Here is a 25,183-nt window from a genome sequence, read left to right as displayed (position 1 = left end):
AAAAATCCCATCACCTTTTGCCATTTCTTATAGAACTATTGGTTCTTCACCTTTTTCTTCCCATTCACATTCCACTTTAAGTGCTCTGTGATTAGTAAGGGATTGCTAAAGGTGGAATGTGAGCAGGAAGGGAAGATTGAGAATCACTGCTCTAGACCCAAATGTTCCTGAAATATTTTGCGGGAGAAAAATTCTCGTTGGCCAGTTTCCTTTGGAGTTCTGAAGCCGTGTACATAACGAGTCAATGAGGTAGATAATAAAACTGTGGGTTTCAAACTTTTTCTTTCCACCCCCATACCACTTTAAGTATTCCCTATGCCACAGGTGCTCTGTGAAAAAGGGTTAAGAACCACAGTTTTATTGAGAAATTCTTTGGCCCAATAGAAGTCATTAACTGCATAACCCCCTCCCCTAGTGAAAACTAGTGAATGAGAGGGCGAATTGAGGAGCAGGGCTCATCTGCACTTGGCATCCATCCCACCAGCAGTGGTTCTCAACCTTTTTCTTTCCACTCACATCCCACTTTAAGTAATCCCTAGGCCATTGGTGCTCTCTGATTAGTAAGGGAGTGCTTTAGGTGGGATGGTGGGTGGGAAGGGAAGGTTGAGAATCACTGCTCTCGACCCAAGAGTTACTGAAATATTTTGCGGAAGAAAAATTGTCATGGGCCCGTTTCCTTTGGAGTTCTGAAACCGTGCACATAACGAGTCAATGAGGGACGATTAAAACAGTGGTTCTCAAACTTTTTCTTTCCACCCACCTTAAGCTAATCACAGAGCACGATGGCATAGTGGAAGGAAAACAAATGGTTGAGAACCACTGCAAGGTGGTGGGGAGGGGATATCTTAAAATTAACTTCACCATTAAGTCCCTTCTTTGCGGGAGGGGGGGTGAAAGAAGATTGGCATGAGTGGTGATTGGCTGCCTTTCAGGGTGGGGCTGCGATTGGCTGCTTCGGGCCCGGCCACACTACTCGCGCGTGTCGGCGAGGGGCTGGGAGTGTCTGGAGGTAGACGCCGCGTTGGCGCAGGGAGACTCCCCACAGTTGTTTCCCCTTCCCCGCCCGAGCCCCGTGCGAGGAGAAGGAGAGAGAGAGCGGCCGGCCGGCAAGAAGGGGAGGGGAAGAGTGCGAGCAGCTGCGCTGCGACACCGCGGAAGTCGAGCGCTGTTCTTTGTCGGGTGCTGATGTTGCTCCTCTCCGCTTCGCCCCAGATGTAGGATGGTGCCCGTCTGCCTTTCTGCGGGATTTTTGGGTTGTTCTCACAAATAAAACCAAACCCCACCCGCCTGACGTTTACCCGGACTCGGTAAGTCCAAAGGGGGGGGGGGGGGGCATTTTTCTCTCTCTCTCTTGCCAAAGACGATGAGTTGGAAGGCGGGTTGAAACGGGTTAAAGAAGCGCTTGCCCGTCACCCAGGGACGCTTCTGGGTTGGGTTCCGATGGGGCAACGGTCCCTTTCTTGTCTGGTGGGGGTGGCGTGTGTTTGTGGCCCCCTCAACCTGAAGTCCAATTCGCTTTGCACAAACCGGACCAAAAGGGAGGCAGCAGTGCATTTGTCGCCTTTGCTCCGCTGTGGCTTTAATCTGAGATCTTGATGCACGATTGGAAGGGGCTGGGTTCTGAGCCAGCTCGCAGTGTCGGGAGCTGCTGCTCTTTCCCTGGGCGCCCACTGGCCGTGCTGGGCTCGTCCTGCTGAACCAACCTCCCCCTCTCCCCTCCCCTCCCCCTGGCTCCGTGCATGACAAGGGACGGGGAGGGGGGGGGGGGTGGGGGTGGGATGCAGCCTTGGGCTGCAATCCTGCGGCTTCTTGATGTCGTCTTGCACCAGCCGGTTGAGGTAGGGGAGGGCAGGTTGGGTGGGTGGGAGACACGCTCTGGGAATGGGACGGAGACGTTGCATTGTGCGCACCTGCAAGTGTCCAAAAGTACCAGCCTTCACTGGAAAAGGTGGGGGGGGGGGGTGTTAAAGGGAATCCGTTTTTTAAAAAAAAAATCTTCAATTCCTGAACGTTAATTTCTGCCTCCAGATGACATTTTAGACAGAGCGGGTTGGAAGCCGACTGTTTTAAATTAGCCATCAGTCGCTTGCGACATGGACAACAGTTCCAACGAGGGTCACTCTGGGGGACCAGGCTTCATCGGGAATTGGGGTGTTTTGTTCCTTCCCCTCCCGACAGCCGCTCAGGGTCTTGGGTCCAAGAGAAATATAGTGGAAAAGTCAGGACTGGTTATTCCTGTGCTAGGGAAGCTCTGCTTTGTCCGATCTCCTCTCTCTCTCTTTCTCTTCCCCCCCCCCCCCCCCCCGGTCTGTCTTTCGCAGTGGGATGGAAGCTTGGATGGTTCAGGCTTCACCCAGGTCCGCAGCCGATTCGCCCTCCTTCCCCAGCGGTTGGGAGACCGTGGGCTTTGCCACCGACTCGCTGCTGGGTGAGGATGCGCACGTCTGGCTGTGCCTGCTGCTGCGTGAATGCGCCTTTGAGGTGGACGGCACAGGGCTCCTGAGCGTGGGGGGGGGGGGAATCCTGAGGCAATTGGATGTGCCCCCCAACGTGCTTTTGCCTCCTGCTGAGAAGTGGTGACTGTTCTCCTCTTTCCCCTCCTTTCCAAATCTCCCTCCCTCCAGCCTGCCATTTCTCCCTACCATGATCGTTGTAGTCACCTCCCTCTCACCTATTACCTCCTGCCTTCGCGATCACATCCACCCCTTCACTCTTTTGCTCGGACGCCTGCTGACATTTTTCCACGCCTTGCTGAAGGGCGCAAGTCTGAAATCTCAGCTACATACCTTTATCTTTGCTCTGTTTGACCTGCTGAGTTTCTTCAGAGTTTTGTGGGTTTTTTTAAACTTCAGTCACGGGGTCTACAGATTTTTGTGCTTTACTTTTGACTTCTGTTGGCACATTTGTACCTTTGGCTCAATTTGCCCCACAAGGGAGAAGGTTGAATTTTGAAGTGTGTCATTTAATTCACCACTGAATCGACGTGCCAATGTCTGCTTCTCCATTTGCTTTCATCCAGCATTATCGTAAAGGTCGAAATTAATTCACTATCTGTTGCACTAAAAATCTCTCACAATTAGATTTCAAACAACAGAAATAAGACGAGCTGCTTAATTCTCTTGAAGGAAATTGTGCTGGTGAGTAATGTATGTGTCTGCTGGAGGCATGGGAGCAGGGGGAATCTTGTCTATTTCTTTTACTCTGTCCATAAGTGCTTTTGACACTGCTATGTTGTCGTTCCCCACCTGGCTTTCTGATTTGTATTAATTTGGACAGATTAGAGGTTAAACCCAGTTTTACGTGTTGGATGTGATTCAGCTTCTGTTAGCTTGGGGGTAAGATGGAGGACAAATACCTTCTCTAATCTATGGTCATGAAAACAAGCTTCAGGCTGAACTCGTTCAATTTGTTCAGACGCAGAGCTTTGCATTCTCACAAATACCTTTGGTATCCCTTATCCAATTACTTCTGAACTTGGAACACTGGCATAACAGCTGAAGATTAGAATCTGTTCAGTTTATTCAATCGTTATTGGGGGGGAAAGGAAATAACTTCATTATGATCACCTTGCAAGCTTTTTAAAAGTGGGGATTTTAAAAAAACTGAAGGATCTTTGACTCAAAATGTTTGCTGGTTTTCCTTAACATAGATGCTGTTTGGCTAATTTCTGCTTCTGTTTGAAAATGACTCCACTATTGGAAACAAACATTATCTGCATTATGTTTTAAGGACATACAAATAACTCCAAGTTGAAATATCTTTTGCATATTGAATAATGGCGCAGAATCAAGGACAAGTTTTTTCAAATTGTTTCAAATCGAGCCACAAACTTTTGGTGATGTGCAGAATTCTTCAGGTATACTTGTTCACAAGCCTTGCATTTTGTAATTGTTTGGTTGGATATTAATAAGCATCTGGAAAACTTGCAGCTTTTGTGTAATTTTTTTTTCCATGATGGGGTCAGTTTGTAACAATAGTTGTTCCATCTTTGCCTTGGGGAAAACTATTTTATTGAACGTCATTTGCGTGGAAAGAAATGCATGCCTACCTCGGCCTCTTGAGGAACCCTACAAGCTTTCCCAGGTGCGGTGAGCAGTAGAAGTAAGAAATTGGAAATGACAAACCAGACACAATTTAATGTCAGAGTTAAAAGGGACAGATATGGGCAAAGCTATGGAGATCAAATGAAATCTTTATCTAGGCCAGAAATGAAATGTGAAACTTAATTGACAGATCAAAGTATTGGTCCAGACTTCCATGCTGTGGGGTAACTGTTAGAATGGGCCACATGAGGGCCTATATGTGGTAGTTAAAACAGAATATCACACATACAAAGTTGTAAATTCTGACTAAATTATACCTCATCTGCCAGGGTAGCTGGTTCATGTGGTTTTGAAGAATTTTTAATTCATAAAGGGAATCCTACAACATTGGAGGGACAGGATTCTTTCTTTGGAAGCTCTTTTTAACTGAAGATGAGATCAGTTAGCTGCAGCCTATCAGCCGATACTTGTCTCATTCAAAGGACTTGAGACAATCCAAGATTTTTGTTGGGAGGAAATTTATGTGCAAATGATTGCTGGGTTTCCTACATAATAGAGTACAGTGTTTCAATTACTTTATGTGAGAAATCTTTGAATTGGCACGAAAGTGACCTATGCAGATCTGTCATCATTTCTGTTTGTGTGATGGTGTTTTGGAGTGGGAAATGTGACCACTTTTCACAAAACCATGGATAAAGTATTTAACAGATTGCTTCATATTAATTTGACTTCTGGGAGAAAAGTGTGCCCTTCTGCTTTCTCAGTTGATGTAGATGTACATCTTGAGCAGTGCTGAGCTGCGTGGATTTTACAGAAAGACTTGCTTGCACCATTGATTACAAATTAGACTCGCAATGGGGCAATGAGCACCATGGTGACTCCAGAGCAAAGGAAAATTGGTTTGAAGGAAGGTGTACCATTTTCAAATGTAGTAGGTGCCTGTGGCATTACACCTCTGGAATGCAACAGAGGCCCACCGTTGAGTAAATCTACATTGGAACGATGCTGTTGGAGAGCAGCAGCGATTATCAAGGATCCACACCACCTATGATGTGCTCTGGTCTTGCTGCTGCCATCAGGAAAGAGGTAGAGGTGCCACAAGACTCGCACCACCAGGTTCAGGAACAGCTGCTATCCCTCTACCATCAGACTCCTCAACAGCAAACTCAATCAAAGATGCTTTTAAGTTCATTTACTTTACAAACTATTTATTAGTGAATAATTTTTTTATATTTGCCCAGTCAGTTTGTTTAAATTTCTCTTGAGTACAAATTTTTTAATACTACCAGTAAATAGAAATTCGGGCTTGTATGTGATGTCATGTATATGCTCTGATAATATATCCGAACTTTCAACTTTGAAAGAATAATTGCTTGGAGATTGTTTGAGTCTTGCATCTTATGGCAAACCTTCCTTCATCTTTCATTGATTTATTTTTGCCATTCATTTCTTTAAAAAAAAATACAGAAACAATCACAGAAAGTGAATATTTGGTATTCATAAAGCCCAGTGGCTCTCAACCTTTTTCTTTCTACTCACATACCATTTTAAGTAATCCCTATGTCACTGGTACTCTCTGATTAGTGAGGGATTGCTTAAGGTGGGATGTGGGTGGAAAGAAAAAGTTTGAAAAATCACTGTTTTAATTGTATCTCGATTATGTGCCCAGTTTCATAACTTCAAAGGAAATGGGCCAATGACAATTTTTCTCAATCAAAATATTTCAGAAACAATTGGGTCCAGAGCTGTGATTCTCAACCTTCCCTTCCCACTCACATCCCACCTTAAGCAATCCCTTACCAATCACAGAGCACCAATGGCACAGAGATTACTTAAAGTGAGTGGAAAGTAAAAGGTTGAGAACCACTGGTCTATCCCTTGCTATATTTTTGGATGAAACACCTGTTGGTGACTTAAATCATCTTTAAACCTGTCTTATTCAATAAAAACATCTCCTGTCCCAAACCTAAAGTGTGCAGGGAACTTGGCGTGGTAGGAAGCGTGCTGAGAAATTGAAGAATTTAGAGTGAATTCTTGTTATTATCAATTGCTTAAATGTTTGAGAGCTTACCTTCCAAATTGAGTAAAAAGTATTTAATTTTTATTGTCCAATATAAAATAGGAAGCATGAATTGCTTAACTTTGAAGGGAAAATCTTTCAAATAACAAGATGTGTTGACCCATTTTTTTTTCAAATCAATGAGTAGTATGTTGATGATTTTTTTAAACTGGAAAGACGTGTGAGAGATGAAATGTTGGTGAGTGGGAGTTCTGAGTCGGTGGGCGAGACTGATGGTGGGTGGGAGTTCTGAGTCGGTGGGTGAGACTAGTGGTGGGGGGGAGTTCTGAGTCAGTGTGGAGACTGGTGGTGGGGGAGAGGTCTGAGTCGGCGGGGGAGAGGTCTGAGTCGGCGGGGGAGAGGTCTGAGTCAGCGGGGGAGAGGTCTGAGTCGGCGGGGGGAGGTCTGAGTCGGCGGGGGAGAGGTCTGAGTCGGCGGGGGAGAGGTCTGAGTCGGCGGGGGAGAGGTCTGAGTCGGCGGGGGAGAGGTCTGAGTCGGCGGGGGAGAGGTCTGAGTCGGCGGGGGAGAGGTCTGAGTCGGCGGGGGGGGAGGTCTGTCGGCGGGGGGGGAGGTCTGAGTCGGCGGGGGGGGAGGTCTGAGTCGGCGGGGGGGAGGTCTGAGTCGGCGGGGGGGGGAGAGGTCTGAGTCGGCAGGGGGGGAGAGGTCTGAGTCGGCGGGGGGGGGGAGAGGTCTGAGTCGGCGGGGGAGACCGGTGCTGTTTGGAGAGTTCTGTGTCAGTGGATGAGACTGTGTAAATAACGGGAAACAGGAACACTGCAAGTTAACAGGTAAAGTAAGTGGGAGGGTTTGAAATGGTGGTCAAGGACTACCAGCTAGTCGTAAAGAAGTGGCACCTTTGATCTCAGAAGCAGAACTTCCCATGAGTTGCGAACCTGTTTGTGTCACGATTCATGTTATCCAACAGCAGATGTCATCAAATTGGCAGGACAACCAATTACATTCTCAGATGGTTTGAAAATTAAATTGTTCTCAATTGTGGACTGCACTAAACATAAAGTACATTTGTGAGATTCTGGTAGAAAGTGGAATAAATCTTCTAAGAAATGTTCCCTTTTTATATTTCATCACATATTTAATTATATAAATGCACATAATTAGCATCAGTTTTTAGGCAGTTTGCTAACAGCAATTATTATACATCATTTAAATATGGAGCTCTGGCAGTGAAATGCCAGTTTACCAATGTATTATGTAATGTGCAACATGTGTTCAGCCTGTGGTACTGTTCTGTCTGGCCTGCTTCAGTGAGCAGGGAGACACCAGAAAGCTGCTCCTATATCTTCTCTTACACTTGACAGCGTTTTTTTTTTCCCCTAAGAGGTCTTCTTCCTGAAAAAAAAATGGGGATTATGGTAGACCGCTTCAAGCTGAGCTCATGGATCACTTCAGATTTGCTGTATCATGTAGGAAGTTGGAGAAACATTAACTTTTTATTGAATTCAGCATGTTTAATTGCATTGTGACATAGTATATAGAGGTATTTGGGTTATAAATTGGGAAAGGTTTATTAGAGCACGTCCCACACAAACACTTTAAAACACAAAATTTTTGCAGGAGTGCTCAGACTAATGATAGACTGCTATTTTGCAAAAGAGTGGCAGTTTGTCTGGAAAACCGTTTTCTGTCTGGAAGAGCAGGCAGAGGCAGTATAGCTTTGTGCTCAGAGTGGGAGGGAGTGAGAGGGGAGAGACACCGAATTAGGTCCCAGAGGGACAAGCTGGCAAGCTTTGGGAGACGGCCTGCTCAAAGGAGAGGACTGGATGTCTGGAGTTTCCCTTGGAATAGGTGAAACAGAAAGGAACTCTGTGATGACCTGAAAGAAAAAGGTTATCATCTGGAGAACCCTGAAGGGGGTAAGTTTAGTCAGCAAGACACTGGAGTGGCAGATTAAAAAAGGAATCAGTTGTGGCTGTCCTGGAACAAGAAAACTCTCTCTCTGAAAGCCAACAAGCACCCTCCTGAATGATAACCATTTACCTGTTAAGAACCAAAGCCTGGTGAACTTTATTAATGCTAACTTGTGTGCACAGTTCAAGAATTGCCTGTAACCAGTGAGATTGGACTGTGAACCAAATAACTTTTCGAAACTTATATACACATTACACACACCTGCACACAGAATTAGAGAGGGATTAAGTAAGTCAATAGAGTTAAGTTAAAGTTTGAATTTGCTTATATGTTCAAAGATGATTAAAAGCAACCTTTGTTTAAGTAACCCTTTGTTGTGGTGCATATTTATTGCTGCTGGGCTTCGGGGTCCTCTGGATTGTAACACTTTGGTTTGTTCAACAGACCTAAAAATATTTTGACGCTGATTTTTGTCTGTACTCACCATTTCATGCCTCTGGTGTCAGTGTCCAACAATAGTCGGCCCAGCATTGACGGATTCAGTTGCCCTGATACTGCTTTTCCATGGTTGCAATGTCCCGGGGAAACCTTTCACAGTGTTTCCTCACTGACGGCACCAAGATGAGCGGGGAAGAAGTCCCAGTGCCAATGCAGAAAATAAATTTTCAGCGACATGCTGCACTTTAGGGATTTGTCTGCTTCAAATTTGTAGTTTAGTAAATATTCTATATCAAAAAAGGCACAAAAATGGAAAATATTCAGTTGATTTTTTTTTTGTAAAGCAGCAGTCCAAAATTGCTAAAGTGTTCAAGAAGCAAAATCTTCATTGTCCAGTGTTTTCTGCAGCACCGACAAGATGGCTGAGACGTCTTTGTGGCTGCCAGTCTCTGGTGATGACCTTGGTCATCGGGCAAAGGTTGTTTCTAATATCCCCCTGAAGCTGAGCTGTAATCAACAAGGCCCTTTGGAACTCTGACAGTTGGTTGAACTGTCTCCCCAGGTGGGGCCAGCTGTCAGAACTTTGAATGCCAAGAAATTCAGACGTTCAAAAATAATAAAGTAGAATGATAAATTAATCCTACAAAACTCAACTTTTAAATTGTATTCAAAATAAAATGCTTTAAAACACTGAAATAGTTGCATTTGTTCAATTAGACATAAAGCACACTAACAGGCACTTTTGCCCTCGAGTCTGTGCCACCCAATTAACCTATACCTCTGGTACATTTTCGAACAGTGGGAAGAAGCTGGAGCCCCCGTGGAAAATGCACATTGACACGGGGAGAATGTACAAACACCTTACGGTCAGCATGGCATTCGAATCCCGATTGCTGGTGTTGAGGTAACCACTACGCCAAGTGGCCTGCCCCGTTTGTTGAATTAGCTTTGAAAAATAGAAATGATCTGAAAATTTGCCTTTTTGAGCTGTTATTGATGACTGAAATGAACTGAGTTGTTGAACCTGCACCACGCCCACCATGTAGATAGAATGTTGAGTATTCCACTTGAAGTGCAAATTCCAGGAGATTGCAGGAGGTTGGAGCTTTGGCACTGAATTTCATGACTTCTGTCTGAATAGGTACATTGAAGAACTGCAATAAGCAAAAGTCTTGGAGAAACTCAGCAAGTCTTGCAGCATCTGTAGGAAATAAAGGCAGACCAACATTTTGGGCCCAAAACCATTCAAAAAGCAGGCAGGTGCCTCAATGTTTTAAAAAAATAAATGTAGGGGAGGAGGAAAAGAAGTAGCGGGGTGGGGGGGGGGGGGGGGGGAAAGCATAGGCAAATAAGAAAGAGGTCATAGGTGGGAGAGTAGATGAGGGGAAAATAGCTGAGGTGATGGGGCCGAGGAAGGTCTCTGGGGTGGGATAATGGAGCTGGAGGAAAGGAAACAAGGTTAGGGAAAGGGGGGGTGGGGGGAAGGGGTTTAATGGAAACTGGGGAAGTCATCGTTAATGTTGCCTGGTTGGAAAGTGCCCAGACGGAATATTAATTCAGGGGTGGCCACAGACTCTGGATAGACACCTGCAAGAATTCCAACTTAACTCCATTGAAGATTTGCCTCTTCATGCGAGTGTGTGAGCCAGAACAGTGTTTCGGATCGACAGGCTTTTGTCCCCATAAAGATAAGTTCTCCTCTACTGTTAGAGTGGAACTTGCTTATAAATGGCTTAAAAATCCTGGCCACTGAAGTGATTTCCTTTTGATTCGATTGGGCAATGCCATTCTCAGAACTGAATCACTAATAACCTTGGGATTTCCAGCTAAGCTATAAAATGGATGAACAGCTCCTGTAATTTGAAACATTTGCCCTTGGAAGTTGAGCAATTCCTGATTTACAATTTGTATTGGATGAATAACATTTAAATACTTTTATTCATTAGGGGTAATGTTTCAAAACTTGATATCATTAGACATGATAAGAAAAGACTCATTCTAAATGCAGTGCTTTCAGTTTAACGTAGGGCTCCATTCTGCCATCCTTTGGAGGGGATCGAGCTGTGTGGAAAATAGAGACTGTGATTGCCAGTAGCAAAACTACAAAATCCTGGGCTTTATTAGGGGAGGTGACTGCTCCAGATATGAAAGGGAAAAGATGAAATCATTCACATTGTTTGAGAAGGAGGAGGTAGGAGATGAATCTAATTTTAACCAACCATGTGCTGTAACGTACTTGAACACCTGTCAGTCAAACCCATTATTAATTCTTCCAGGTATTCACAAAAGCACTGGGCAAGACTTGAACGTGGATAAGGTTGTTGGCCCATACCAGCAGGCAAATCGAGTAAATTGAGAAATCACTTTGGGCTCATTTCAGATGATAAAATTACGTGAAACGAGGAATATTCTCAATAAATTTCCACGGCTAGTCAAACATTTAAATTTGGATCAAAAGTAGTTCATTTAACCCCTTGATCCCACTGTGTCATACAATAATTTGATAACTGATTTGATTGTGACTTCAGCTTGAGATTCCGGTATATCATGGTAACCTTTCGTTCATTAATTTAACTCTGCTTTTAAAAAATATTCAAAATCTCTGGATCCACAACTGTTTGAGGAGGAATGTTCCAAAGATTCATAATAACAAGATTCCTCTTCTCTGCCTTAAACAGATATTCCCTTACTTTTAACTCGTGACCCAGAAGTTGAAATTGCCACAATTTCAGAGCTCATTAAATCCAGAGGTTCCAGTCAAGTCCTCTGTTTCCTGAATGTGAATCTATCTTGTCCAATCTTTCTTCATGGTCATCTTCCCAATCCAGAGATTAATTAACTCACTTTGATCTGTCATTTAGACCAGAACTGCACATACTACTCCAGATGTGGTCTCTCTGACAAGCACAACTAAAAGTAATAATGCCCCTACTTTTGAATTCAATTTCCGTAGCACTGAACAGCAACACTCTGTTAGCTTCCTAATTGCTTGTTCTCCTTGCCCACCAGCATTTTAGGAATGATGCACATGAGGAACTGGGTCCCTTTTGTATCTCAGAGCCCTGCAAACTCTCATTGTTGAAGTAATAAGGTTTTTGCTCGTCCTTCAAAAATGGACAATCTTACATATTTTTGCCAGACTTGTCTTGACTTTGAATGTTTTGAGTTCTTTCCAACTTTCCAATAAAGCCATACCTGTTGGTTGCTTTCATCCAATTAATGTACAATAATTTTTTTTTTTAAAAGGTTGAACTCCCAAGACCATTCTCAATTACACCCTGTGCCTTACATCTTGCCGGTTAGAGAAAGATAAATTATGTCTGACTTGCTTTCTATTCGCCAGCCAAACTTCTATTCGTACAGTCTGTTAAGGAAGGAAAGTTTAGGGGAGACATCAAGGATGTCTTTTTTTATACAGAGAGTTGTGGGTGCCTGGAATGCCTTGCCAGGGATGGTGGTGGAGGTTGAAATGTTAGTGGCATTTAAGAGACTCTTAGACAGATACATGGATAGAAGAAAAATAAAGGGTTACAGGGTAGGGAGGGTTTAGTACATTTTTTAGGAAGGAAAATATGGGTTGGTACAGCATTGAGGGCTGAAGGGCCTGTACTGTGTTGTATTCTATGTTACCTCCCCTACAATGTGCTTACTTTCTTCAATAACCTTTGATTGAGAAACTGGTAAATGCCTTCTGGAAATCTAAGTGTTGTGCATCCACTGGCCCCCTTTTGTTCTCAACACATGGCTACTTCCAAGGATTACCATAACTTCGTAAAACATGAGAGTGGTGAGAGTCTGGAATGAGCTGCTGTCTGATGTGGTAAATTTGGGCACACTCTTGAGTTTAAAGAATGAATAGGTAATCATTCATTCTTATCTATAGAGATATATGGATGGGAGTGGTCTGTAGGGTTATGGACTAGGTGACGGTCAATGGGACGAGCAGAATAAAGTTTCAGCCATTCTAGAAGGGCTGAATGGCCTGTTTTCTCTGCTGTAGTGTTCTATGATTTTCCTTTCACAAAGGCATGTTGAGTTCCATCTAATGATCTTGGGTTTCCTAAAAGCCCTGCAATAAGGATAAAATTGAGATGCCCATTGGACCAACTGAGCCTTGGCTTTCTGCCTCCTGTTTTGAACAAATTAGTTAGTTTTGTCATTTTACAATGCAATGGAGATTTTTTTTTCATCAGGACATGAATGAAATCCCAGTCCAGAGGTAAATTTATAAATGGAAATTTGCAACAAAATTAACTGTCACAGAATGATAATTTATGATGGAACATTATTCAGCTGATTATTAAAACGTGCTTCTTGGCCTGATGCATCTTGCAGCCTTCCATTAGGTGAGATCATAATGTTCTGGAACCCCACCTCTCTGTGAGTGAATAATGTTCTCATCATCTCCCCTGTAATCTTTCTGTTACTTTAACTGTGCACATTCTGAAGATTGATAGATTTCTGCTAAGGACACCAAGTTCTTATCCAATCTCTTTCATACTCTAATAATTTAATATGCCCCAAATAAAATCTCCCTTGTCTCAAATATAATTGAAGCCTAATCAATCATTCCTCAGCCACTAAAACTCTCCAGCCATGGTGTGGTGGAAGACAGTATTGAGGGCATGTCCTCACTGGGCTGGGCAGCTTGATCCTGCGGCTCCTCCCCACAAGATCCCCTAATAAAGGTTAAGAGCTCCAGACTCCTCCCTCAGGCCTGCCTTGGACATGAGCCAGCAGCATGTAGAGGTGCGTCTGGGTCTTCTGATCAATAAAGCCTTCGTGTCTGTGGGTTGGTCATTGATCGCGCTGCACGTGGCACATTCCCCTTCCTTACATTTTGGAGCTTGGAGCAGAGCTTTTGTAAAATGATGATCAGAACTTGCAAAGTATTTGGGGTCTGGCATTATTTCCTGCTCAAAATTGTGAACTAGCTCATTTTCAAAAAAAGTGTTTTGCCTTCTCCACATTGCACTCCATGATTCCTCTGCTCTTCCATATCTCTTGTTCATTGGTTTTCCCTCAACCTGGTATGTCTTCCCTCCCCACCTGCTCTACTTCACACTTAATTACAATTGAAACTTACCCAGCATGCACATAACAAGTCAATAAGGTACAATTAAAATGGTGGCTTACAAACTTTTTCTTCTCACTCACATCCCTCCTTAAGCAACCCCTTACTAATCACAGAGCACTTACGGCCATAGACATTCCTTAAAGTGTTATGAGAGTGGAAAGAAAAAGGTTGAGAACCACTGATTTAGTTGAACATCTTTTTATATTTAACTTTGTATTATTTGCCATTTTTTCATGCATTTCCAGAACCTTCTGAATTGATGTTTGAATCTGCAGTTTTTGTATTTTAAACCTACTGTAATTTTGATCCTTCTTGCATCTAATGTAGGCCTCCTTTGCATCTGATGTAGGCCTCCTTTTGCATCTGATGTAGGCCTCCTTTTGCATTTGATGTAGGCCTCCTTTTGTTGTTTGCAATATCCAACCTGTAAGCTGCTCATCATCTGGAGCATTAGGAGGGAGAGAGACCAGCTCGCTGAGTGGAGTCACACCAACAACCCTGTGCTCAACGTCAGCAAAACCAAGGAGATGATTGTGGACTTCAGGAGGAAGTCAGGGGAACATGACCCAGTCCTCATCAAGGGCTCAGTAGTGTCAAGAACTTCAAATTCCTGGGTTTTGTCAACATCTCTGAGGATCTGTCCTGGGGCCTCCATGCTGATGCAATCATGAAGAAGGCTCGCCAGTGGCTATACTTTGTGAGGTGCCTGAGGAAATTCTTGTAAACTTCTACAGGTGTACCGGGGAGAGCATTCTGGCTGGTTACATCACTGCCTAGTATGGAGGCATCAACTCTCAGGACAAGAATAAACTTGGCCTGCAACATCACAGGCACGAGACTTCACTCCATTGAGGGCATCTAGATTTTTAGAAAAAGAAGCAGCCTTTATCCTCAAAGACCCCCACCAGCCAGGCCCTGCCCTCTTCACTCTGCTATGATTTGGGGGGGTAGGTACAGGAGCCAAAAGATTAGCACTTAGCGGCACAAGGACAGCTTCTTCCCCACTGCCATCAGATTCCTGAATGATCAATGAACCAAAGACACTGTCTTACTTTTCATGCTCTATTATTTTAATTTTTTTAATCGTAATGTCATAAGATGGTGATGCTGCCGCGGAACACCGAACTTCATGACAACAAATTCTGATTCTGAATTGTGTTACCCAGTGCACTTTTCTCTGACTTGGTCTGTAACCACAGGCCCATTTGAGCCCATGCTGTGGGTGGAAGGACTCCAAGCCTGATGTAGTAAAAGCGTCACGTTCGGCATGCATTTGTTTTTAGGGGAAGAGCCTCAGGATTGGGACTGCCAGTTGGTATGTTGGATTGGGAGGGGCGAGGGCTAGTGAAGCGTGAGAGAGTAGAGTAACTTTTTTTGTTTGACGTGAAGGTGAATGGGAAACAGGCAGGATCAATAGGTGCTATTGGGATAAATGGGGAATGAGGGTCTTAAGTTGGACAATTGGACTTGGGCGGCATGCTTGATCAAGGCTGCACCTGAGGTTTTAGGGATGAAGTGGCCCGAAGGTCGGAGGTTTAACATTTTTTAAATTCAGAGATGGGCAACTAAAGTGGCATCGTCTGCGGAAACTGCCAAAATGTTTGGCCTGGAAGTCAGCCTGAAAGAAACTGAGGTCCTCCATCAGCCAGCTCCCCACCATGACGACCATCCCCCCCACATTTCCATCGGGCACACAAAACTCAAAACGGTCAACCAGTTTACCTATCTCGGCTGCACCATTTCATCGGATGCAAGGATCGACAACGAGATAGACAACAGACTGGCCAAGGCAAATAGCACCTTTGGAAGACTGCATAAAAGAGTCTGGAAAAACAACCAACTGAAAAACCTCACAAAGATAAGCGTATACAGAGCTGTTGTCATACCCACACTCCTGTTTGGCTCTGAATCATGGGTCCTCTACCGGCATCACCTACGGCTCCTAGAACGCTTCCACCAGCATTGTCTCCACTCCATCCTCAACATTCATTGGAGCGACTTCATCCCTAACATCAAAGTACTCGAGATGGCAGAGGCCGACAGCATCGAATCCACGCTGTTGAAGATCCAACTGCGTTGGGTAGGTCACATCTCCAGAATGGAGGACCATCGCCTTCCCAAGATCGTGTTCTATGGCGAGCTCTCCACTGGCCACCGAGACAGAGGTGCACCAAAGAAGAGGTACAAGGACTGCCTAAAGAAATCTCTTGGTGCCTGCCACATTGAGCACCGCCAGTGGGCTGATATCGCCTCAAACTGTGCATCTTGGCACCTCACAGTTTGGTGGGCAGCAACCTCCTTTGAAGAAGACCGCAGAGCCCACCTCACTGACAAAAGACAAAGGAGGAAAAACCCAACACCCAACCCCAACCAACCAATTTTCCCTTGCAACCACTGCAACCGTGTCTGCCTGTCCCGCATCGGATTTGTCAGCCACAAACGAGCCTGAAGCTGACGTGGACTTTACCCCTCCATAAATCTTCGTCCGCGAAGCCAAGCCAAAGAATTCAGAGATGCAGCACAACAGGCCTTTCCAGCCCACAAGCCTGTGCCACCCAGATATCCCCCCATGTGACCAATTAACCTTCTCGTCTCCTTCTTTTCAATGTGAGGGGGATCCGGGGTACATACAAACTCCTCACAGATGTTGCCAGACATCAACCCGGGTCGCTGGTGCTGTAAAAGAGTTGTGCGAAGCCCTACATGTGCGTGCTGCACCGATTTGGTGCATGTACTGAAAAGACCATATAGCCCCTCTTTCCCTGCCATGGGTTGCAAGGTTAACTCCTGTGCACAAGTTCCTTATTAAATTTGGAGGATGATTTTTAAAGCAACCTGGAAGTGGTCAATGGGAGTGGCGAGATATATTTAAGATTGCACAATATTGGCTATAAAACAGCATTCTCCAAGTAAGTGTCCAGGAAATTGCATCTCTGCTTTTGAGCCCTGAAGCAACTATGCTCATGCCACTTTAGTTCAATCACCTCTTGTTTTGGAGGGGACCTCCAACTTGCACCAATCTATTGGTCAGATGACTGAAAGAGAAGTTTGGGCTCCTGTCTGCTTGTGTCCACATTTAAAAGTTATGCCTGTGTAACCGCTGTGTTTGTTTTTAAATTGCCTGACTGTCAAATGAACTGGCATGATTCGTTGGTCTGAAGCGCCATTAACACCACCGTGAATCAACTTGTTGGGAGATGGTGTGCTGATAAATTTGCAGCTCCGTCACATGCTCAGGAAACTGAGCACTTGTCCTGTATGCGCTTTGAACGCCTTGTTATTGTTGAGATGCCAAAATTGTGGCCTGTGATCCTGCTTTCTTGTGTTGGGAAAACTATCAGTGAAGTAACAGACTGGACTTGGATAAGTGGCTGGAAACATTAAGTAACATTTATCATTTGTTTGTAATGAGCAAAATTAAACTTTGCTTTTCCACTAATGGACATTTGATTAACCAAAATGCAAACTTTGTTTATATCTATTTGATGATATTAATCCCTTTTCCATTACCTGGCAAATTGCTTGCTAGAGGATGGAAACCTAACTGGATTTCAGATTCGTTGTTAGAGTGCATGCATGACATCACGTATAACCCTCAGATTCTTTCTCTAAACCGCAGCTTCCATAATCTTCCTCTAATACTTGAAGGTGTACAAACACTTGTGTTCTCTGTCTGATCAACGAGATAGCAATCAAATGTTTCAGAAAACCCACTGCGTCATGGATTGGTCAAATATTTATTGGAGTTAACATTATTGGAAATATAATTATTGAGCCATTAAAAATGGCCAATAATTGAATTGGCAGTCAAGATGTCCCAGCTTTGTTGTAATTGCTCATTGAAATTGTTTGTAAATGTAATTGTTTGGCTCATCAGTCTTTATCAACAAACTTGCGTTTGACCTGTAGGAATTTTTAAAAAAGCTGTTTTTTTGTCTGTATTCAGAACAAATTAAGAATTGAATTTGAGGATAATGCTTCTGATTTTACTTCAGATCAATTTAACTGAAGTTATTACCATGTAGCCAAGAACATTTAGGCCTCCAGTCTGTCAGTGAAGGTCATGAATGATTTTATAGTTTGGCAACCAATATGAAAATTGTATTGTAGATTGGAGTAGCAGTAACAATGAATTGGTGCATTTAGAAGGGAGCAGTTGCGTGTGTGCACTACAAATTCTAACTCCAATGGTGATTCCATTAACCACATTGAAGAGATTAAATGCACAGACAGAAAGAATTAATTATTTTGATTCTTGCTGTAGTTAAAATGTGCCACTATTTATTTTAATAAAGAATTGCAGTGAAATATAAACTGTAAATTTTACAGTGTAAAAGATGGTTTTAGACCATCTCCTCCAAATTCACATTCCTGCAATCAGATTTTTGCACTGTGGGCAATACCTTGGGATCTTGAATGACATGTTTCCACGCTTGTTCTATGTGGAAACTGCACACCGCATCAGATCAGAATTTATTGTCACAAATTCTCCCCTCGTGTCTGCGTGGGTTTTCCCCGGGGGGGCACTATGCTTTCCTCCCACCATTCAAAACGTACCTGGCATGGGCTCGTGGGCTGAAAGGGCCTGTTACCGTGCTTCATGATTACATTTAAAATTTAAACATGTCGCAAAATTTGTTGATTTCAGCAGTAGTACAGGTGCAAAAAGTGCCATAAAACATTTTTGAAAAATAAATTAGTGCAAAAGAAGTGAAAGTGTGTGATTCATTTTCCATTCAAGAATCTGATGGCAGTGGGGAGGAAGCTGTTCCCGTGCCATTGAGTGCTTGTCTTTAGGCTCCTGTAACTTTTCCCCTGATGGTAGCAGTGTGAAGAGGGTGGTGGGGATCTTAAAGGATTGAGGCTGCTTTTTTAAGACACTGCCTCACGTAGATGTCCTCAATGGAGTAGAGTCTGGTGCCTGTGATGTTGCAGGCTGAATTTACAACACTCAGGAGTTTTTTTATTATCCTGAGTGGTGACACCTCTATATCAGGCAATGATGAAACCAGGCAGAATGATCTCCACAGTACACCTGTAGTAATTTACGAGCGTCTTCAGTGACACACCGAACCTCTTCAAACCCCTCACAAAGCAGCGCCTTCTTCATGATTCCCACACTCACTGGTGGGATGGGAAATTTATGAGGTGGTGCTTCTGTCACGTAAGCAGGGCTTCTCTCAGCTCCGTCGTGAGTGGCCTTGACCCAGGAAGTCTCAGCAGTCAGCGAGAAGGTGGCACTTTTTCCCAGGTGGCGTGAACACGTCCTTGAAACATTTCATCTATCTGCCTGTTAACCTCCTCGTGGAAAGAGCTCAGAATACTCTAGCACAGATGGTTGCATTTTCAGTTTCCCACAGAAAAGAATAATTTCATCAAACCTGGCGGGGTCGGGGGGGGGGGGTGTACATTTGTCAGGCTCTCAAACCTGCTTTGATTACAGAGAGCATGTCATGTTAAGCTAAAGATGAACTGACTTGATTTTTGACCGATCAAAATCTATTGATTCTAAACATGCCATGAGTTACAACTTTAAAGAAGATGATTGAGACTTGTTTTCCAAATCAGTGCATTCATGTACATGACATTGTTGGAACTATAGCATGCTCTGTTTGGGTTTGCTTCATTTTAGCCTGTTGTCCTGGTTTACAATTCAACTTAATGCTACCTTATCTTTTAAATAATTACATTTTCAAGATTCAATTTATTGTCATAGTAATAAAATAATGTCCTATTACATGAAATTTCTTTTTGCCTGCTGCAAGGCAGACAGATTCACCACCGACAGGAATTGCCTAATCGCCTCTTACAGACTTGCTGTCAGACAGAGGGAGAAAAACAAGAGAGTGTCCCCCACCCCCACCCCAGAGTCACCGAGTCTGTACATTTGTCTCCAGCGCTTCCGCTGCCACACAGATTTCAGTCCAATCCATTGGTGACCCGAGCTCCAGACACGGTCGGGAACCCACGTCTCATTCCAGTTCTGATACCTGGTAACCCCTCTGGCCAGTTCAAGCCAGTCTCCAGCAATTCACAGCCCATTGTGACTCTCTCGACAGCAGCTGCCGCGTGCACTAGTCCCTCAGCTGCAGAGCCCCCCTCCTCCCTCCCCCTCACTGGTCTGCCACCATGGTCACCGACCCCCCCCCCCCCCCCGCAGGTCGTCTCCTCCATTTCTCTCTCTCAGACAGGGCGTGATCTTCCCATCCTCTGATGCCCTGCTCCAGTCCTCCGCTTTCCCAGGGTCTGCAGCCACCCCCCCCTCCGCAGGTCGTCTCCTGCATTTCTCTCTCTCAGACAGGGCGTGATCTTCCCATCCTCTGGTGCCCTGCTCCAGTCCTCCGCTTTCCCAGGGTCTGCAGCCCCCCCCGCCACCCCGCAGGTCGTCTCCTCCATTTCTCTCTCTCAGACAGGGCGTGATCTTCCCATCCTCTGGTGCCCTGCTCCAGTCCTCCGCTTTCCCAGGGTCTGCAGCCCCCCCCCCCCACACCCCGGCTGCTGCTGATCAATAGGCTCCCCAAACTTGGTCACGAGATTTTAAATAAAACCACCGTCAGCTCCCTCAACGGGCCATTCCAAGCCCGTGCGGAACCGACAGCAGTTGCCTGGGTGGCTGGCCCTGCAGCAGCGCTGTCATCTTCACCACCTGTGACATCTCCTCTGACCTTTCTTCCACGCCCCTTAAATAGATGTACTCTGGCTTTTGCTATTGTCTGGGAAAAATGTGCTGGCTGTCCACCCTATCTATTCCTCTCAATTTTGTATGTGTTTCGATAACGTCATTCTTTGTCGCTCCAAAGAGAAAAGCCCAAGATAGGTCAACCTTCCTTCATAAGATGTGTTGACCAATGCAGCCAACATCGTGATGAATCTCCTCTGCTCCCTCGCAAAAGTTTCCACACCCTTTCTGTAATGAAGCGACCAGAACTGAATACAATCTCCAAGTGTGGATGAACCAATGTTGATAGGGCTATAATGTTACCTCATGGTTCTTGAACTCAATCCCCCTGGCATGGATAAGATAGAGAGCCAGCACCTTTTTCCCATGGCGGGAATAGCAAACACCAGAGGGCATCTGTACAAAATTAAGTAGGAAGGTTTATGGGAGACATGGGCGGTAAGATTTTTTTTAATATATAGAGTTGTGGATGCCTGGAATGCATTGCTGGATGATGGTGGAGGTTGGAAAAATAGGGGTATTTAAGAGAATCTTAGGCTACATCAACTTTGTTGACCTCGCCAAAGCCTTTGACACCGTAAACAGGAAAGGGCATTGGCAAATACTAGAGCGCCTCGGATGCCCACCAAAGTTCCTCAACATGGTTATCCAACTGCACGAAAACCAACAAGGTCGGGTCAGATACAGCAATGAGCTCTCTGAACCCTTCTCCATTAACAATGGCGTGAAGCAAGGCTGCGTTCTCGCACCAACCCTCTTTTCAATCTTCTTCAGCATGATGCTTAAACGAGCCATGAAAGACCTCAACAATGAAGACGCTGTTTACATCTGGTACCGCACGGATGGCAGTCTCTTCAATCTGAGGCGCCTGCAAGCTCACACCAAGACACAAGAGCAACTTATCCGTGAACTACTCTTTGCAGATGATGCCGCTTTAGTTGCCCATTCAGAGCCAGCTCTTCAGCGCTTGACGTCCTGTTTTGCGGAAACTGCCAAAATGTTTGGCCTGGAAGTCAGCCTGAAGAAAACTGAGGTCCTCCATCAGCCAGCTCCCCACCATGACTACCAGCCCCCCCACATCTCCATCGGGCACACAAAACTCAAAACGGTCAACCAGTTTACCTATCTCGGCTGCACCATTTCATCGGATGCAAGGATCGACAACGACATAGACAACAGACTCGCCAAGGCAAATAGCGCCTTTGGAAGACTGCATAAAAGAGTCTGGAAAAACAACCAACTGAAAAACCTCACAAAGATAAGCGTATACAGAGCCGTTGTCATACCCACACTCCTGTTCGGCTCCGAATCATGGGTCCTCTACCGGCATCACCTACGGCTCCTAGAATGCTTCCACCAGCGTTGTCTCCACTCCATCCTCAACATTCATTGGAGCGACTTCATCCCTAACATCGAAGTACTCGAGATGGCAGAGGCCGACAGCATCAAATCCACGCTGTTGAAGATCCAATTGCGCTGGGTAGGTCACGTCTCCAGAATGGAGGACCATCGCCTTCCCAAGATCGTGTTCTATGGCGAGCTCTCCACTGGCCACTGAGACAGAGGTGCACCAAAGACTGCCTAAAGAAATCTCTTGGTGCCTGCCACATTGAGCACCGCCAGTGGGCTGATATCTCCTCAAACCGTGCATCTTGGCGCTTCACAGTTCGGCGGGCAGCAACCTCCTTTGAAGAAGACCGCAGAGCCCACCTCACTGACAAAAGACAAAGGAGGAAAAACCCAACACCCAACCCCAGCCAACCAATTTTCCCTTGCAACCGCTCTAACCGTGTCTGCCTGTCCCGCATCGGACTTGTCAGCCACAAACGAGCCTGTAGCTGACGTGGACATTACCCCTCCATAAATCCTCATCCATGAAGCCAAGCCAAAGAAGAAAAGAAAGAAGAGGCAGGCATGTGAATGAAAGGGAAATGGAAGGATATGAGGTAAGGAGGGCTTAATTCTTTTAGGTATATATAGGTCGGCACAACATTGTGGACTGAAAGGCCTGTATTGTGCTGTAATGTTCTATGTTAATTAAGGGGAGCATACCATATGCCTTCTTAACCACCTTGCCAACTTGAGTGGCAAGCTTGAGGATTCTATGGACCTGGAGCACAAGATCCCTTCCTCCTGCAACACTGTTATTGTCTTTGGCTTGGCTTCGCGGACAAAGATTTATGGAGGGGTAATGTCCACGTCAGCTCTAGGCTCGTTTGTAGCTGACAAGTCCGATGCGGGACAGGCAGACACGGTTGCAGTGGTTGCAAGGGAAAATTGGTTGGTTGGGGTTGGGTGTTGGGTTTTTCCTCCTTTGTCTTTTGTCCTGACATTAACCACATAATCCACCTTCAAAGTCCATTACCACACTGATCTGGATCAAACTCAATGTGCCCCTTCTCCATCCAACCCTACATTGCTGCCTATACCCTGTTGTGAGTGAGGAAACAGGTTTGGTCGGTCTCAAAGGCAAGGACTCTGAACAGTTTTTTTTTTGTAGTGAAGTATTTTATTTATAGAAGAGTGGGAAATTGTAGCTGATGCCTCTCTCTCTCTCTCTCTCTCTCTCTCTCTCTCTCTCTCTCTCTCTCTCTCTCTCTCTCTCTCTCTCTCTCTCTCTGGCACATACACTGATCAAGGTAAAATCACTATGATGACCCACCCCCCTGATTCAGTGCAGGTATGGTGTTATGCTACAACGGGCACTAATTAAACACTCCCAACCCTCTTAACAGTGCACATCTTACCAATGGTTTCTCCACCACCCTTCCACATTTCTAGACCTGGAATGAAGGAGGGTGGTCCCAAGCTGGCAAAGAGAGAGAACAAAGGACATGGAGCCTTTATAGTGCTGGAGGGACAAGCCCAAATATTTACAGGGAACCAATGGCTCGGTGCCAGGAGTGTTAATCCAATTACCACAGCCAATGACCCAAAGCCAAGTACAGGCAGGCTGGAGAGTGAAATCCAGGTAATTTACAAGGGTCCAATGGCAAGGGGGCCACTAATGGGTGGGGTGGAACCAAACGTTGATTGGGAGCTGGTATGTCATCCAACTTGGTTGGGGGAAGTGCTGTCACATGACAGCCACAACCCTTCCCAATACATGCTGTAACCTATGACAACCTCTACAATATCCTCAACACCTCCATCCTTCGTGTAATCTGCAAATATATTTTTCAGACCTTCCTGCTCTTTATTCCATTGAGACAGCAAATTGGCAAATTTTGGCTAAAGATCATATTTGAAAGCATTATTTTTTTTAACTTTTGTCATTCTCCAATTGGAATGAAAAGTTAAAACGCAGGAAAGGAGAGTGAAGGTCAACAAGTAGAAATGGGGTTCAGAATGAGATTATTTACTCATGGGTCTTGGTGTATTGGATGAAGAAAAATTAGTTCATAGTGAGATAAGAATTGGATCAGGTTAGTCTGTGAATATTTGATGTACAAATACTGATCTTTGTGGTGTCCCAGAGTGAAAACGACCTTGCACTCAATGTTAGCAAAACCAAGAAAATGATTGCGAACTTCAGGAGGAAGTCAGGGGAACATGACCCAGTCCTCATCGAGGGCTCAGTAATGGAGAGGGTCAAAAACTTCAATCTCCTGGGGTTAACATCTCCGAGGATCTATCCTGGAACCCGCATGTTGATGCCATCGCAAAGAAGGTTTGACAGCGGCTATACTTTGTGAGGTGTCTGAGGAGATTCGATCCATCACCAAAGACTCTCGTAAACCTCTACAGGTGTACCGTGGAGAGCATTCTGGCTGGTTGCATCACTGCCTGGTATTGAGGCGCCAAATCTCAGCACAAGAGAAACTCCAGAGGTTTGCTGACTCGGCCTGCGACATCACAGGTACCAGATTTCACTCCATCGAAGACATCTATATCAAGTGGTGTCTTCAAAAAAAAGCAGCCTCTATCCTCAAAGTCCCCCACCACCCAGGCCATGCCCTCTTCACTCTGCTACCATTGGGGGGAGGGGGGGAAGATACAGGAGTCTAAGGACGAGCACTCAGCGGCACAAGGACAGCTTCTTCCCCGCTGCCATCAGATTCCTGAACAATCAATGAACCAAAGACACTGTCTTACTTTTTGTGCACTATTATTTTTAATTTTTTTAATATATTAGTGTTGTAAGATGGTTATCATATGAATGTTTGCTCTATGGTGCAGCTGCAAAACATTGAATTTCATGACAACAAATTCTGATTTTTTTTCTGTTAATTGTTTGATATCACGTGCGTACATTATAATCCCATTGTCATTGAGATAGACAACAGACTCGCCAAGGCAAATAGCGCCTTTGGAAGACTACACAAAAGAGTCTGGAAAAACAACCAACTGAAAAACCTCACAAAGATAAGCGTATACAGAGCCGTTGTCATACCCACACTCCTGTTCGGCTCCGAATCATGGGTCCTCTACCGGCATCACCTACGGCTCCTAGAACGCTTCCACCAGCGTTGTCTCCGCTCCATCCTCAACATCCATTGGAGGGCTTTCATCCCTAACGTCGAAGTACTCGAGATGGCAGAGGTCGACAGCATCGAGTCCACGCTGCTGAAGATCCAGCTGCGCTGGATGGGTCACGTCTCCAGAATGGAGGACCATCGCCTTCCCAAGGTCGTGTTATATGGTGAGCTCTCCACTGGCCACCGAGACAGAGGTGCACCAAAGAAAAGGTACAAGGACTGCCTAAAGAAATCTCTTGGTGCCTGCCACATTGACCACCGCCAGTGGGCTGATATCGCCTCAAACCGTGCATCTTGGCGCCTCACAGTTTGGCGGGCAGCAACCTCCTTTGAAGAAGACCGCAGAGCCCACCTCACTGACAAAAGGCAAAGGAGGAAAAACCCAACACCCAACCCCAACCAACCAATTTTCCCCTGCAGCCGCTGCAACCGCGTCTGCCTGTCCCGCATCGGACTTGTCAGCCACAAACGAGCCTGCAGCTGACGTGGACTTTTACCCCCTCCATAAATCTTCGTCCGCGAAGCCAAGCCAAAGACAAA

General features: G+C 45.1%; 1 protein-coding gene across 11 annotated transcripts in view; it reads left to right on the top strand.

Annotated features, from left to right (window-relative positions):
- The first annotated feature begins 1,062 nt into the window (after nt 1-1,062).
- The window catches only part of ctnnd2b (catenin (cadherin-associated protein), delta 2b), a 1,542,927-nt gene continuing 1,518,806 nt past the window's right edge, over nt 1,063-25,183 (top strand). For 4 of the 11 annotated variants that reach the window (XM_069907003.1, XM_069907027.1, XM_069907021.1 and 1 more), the window contains exon 1: nt 1,064-1,307. The gene's annotated coding sequence lies outside the window, so the exon portion shown is untranslated. Of the gene's footprint in view, nt 1,308-25,183 lie in introns of all 11 variants that reach the window. The other 7 variants (XM_069906986.1, XM_069906993.1, XM_069907061.1 and 4 more) reach the window with 5 other exon arrangements.

This window comes from Narcine bancroftii, chromosome 1 (genome assembly GCF_036971445.1).
Source record: "Narcine bancroftii isolate sNarBan1 chromosome 1, sNarBan1.hap1, whole genome shotgun sequence".
NCBI classification, from domain to species: Eukaryota; Metazoa; Chordata; class Chondrichthyes; order Torpediniformes; family Narcinidae; genus Narcine; species Narcine bancroftii.
Note: the sequence above shows the minus strand (reverse complement) of the source record. Positions and strands in the feature narration are given on the sequence as shown.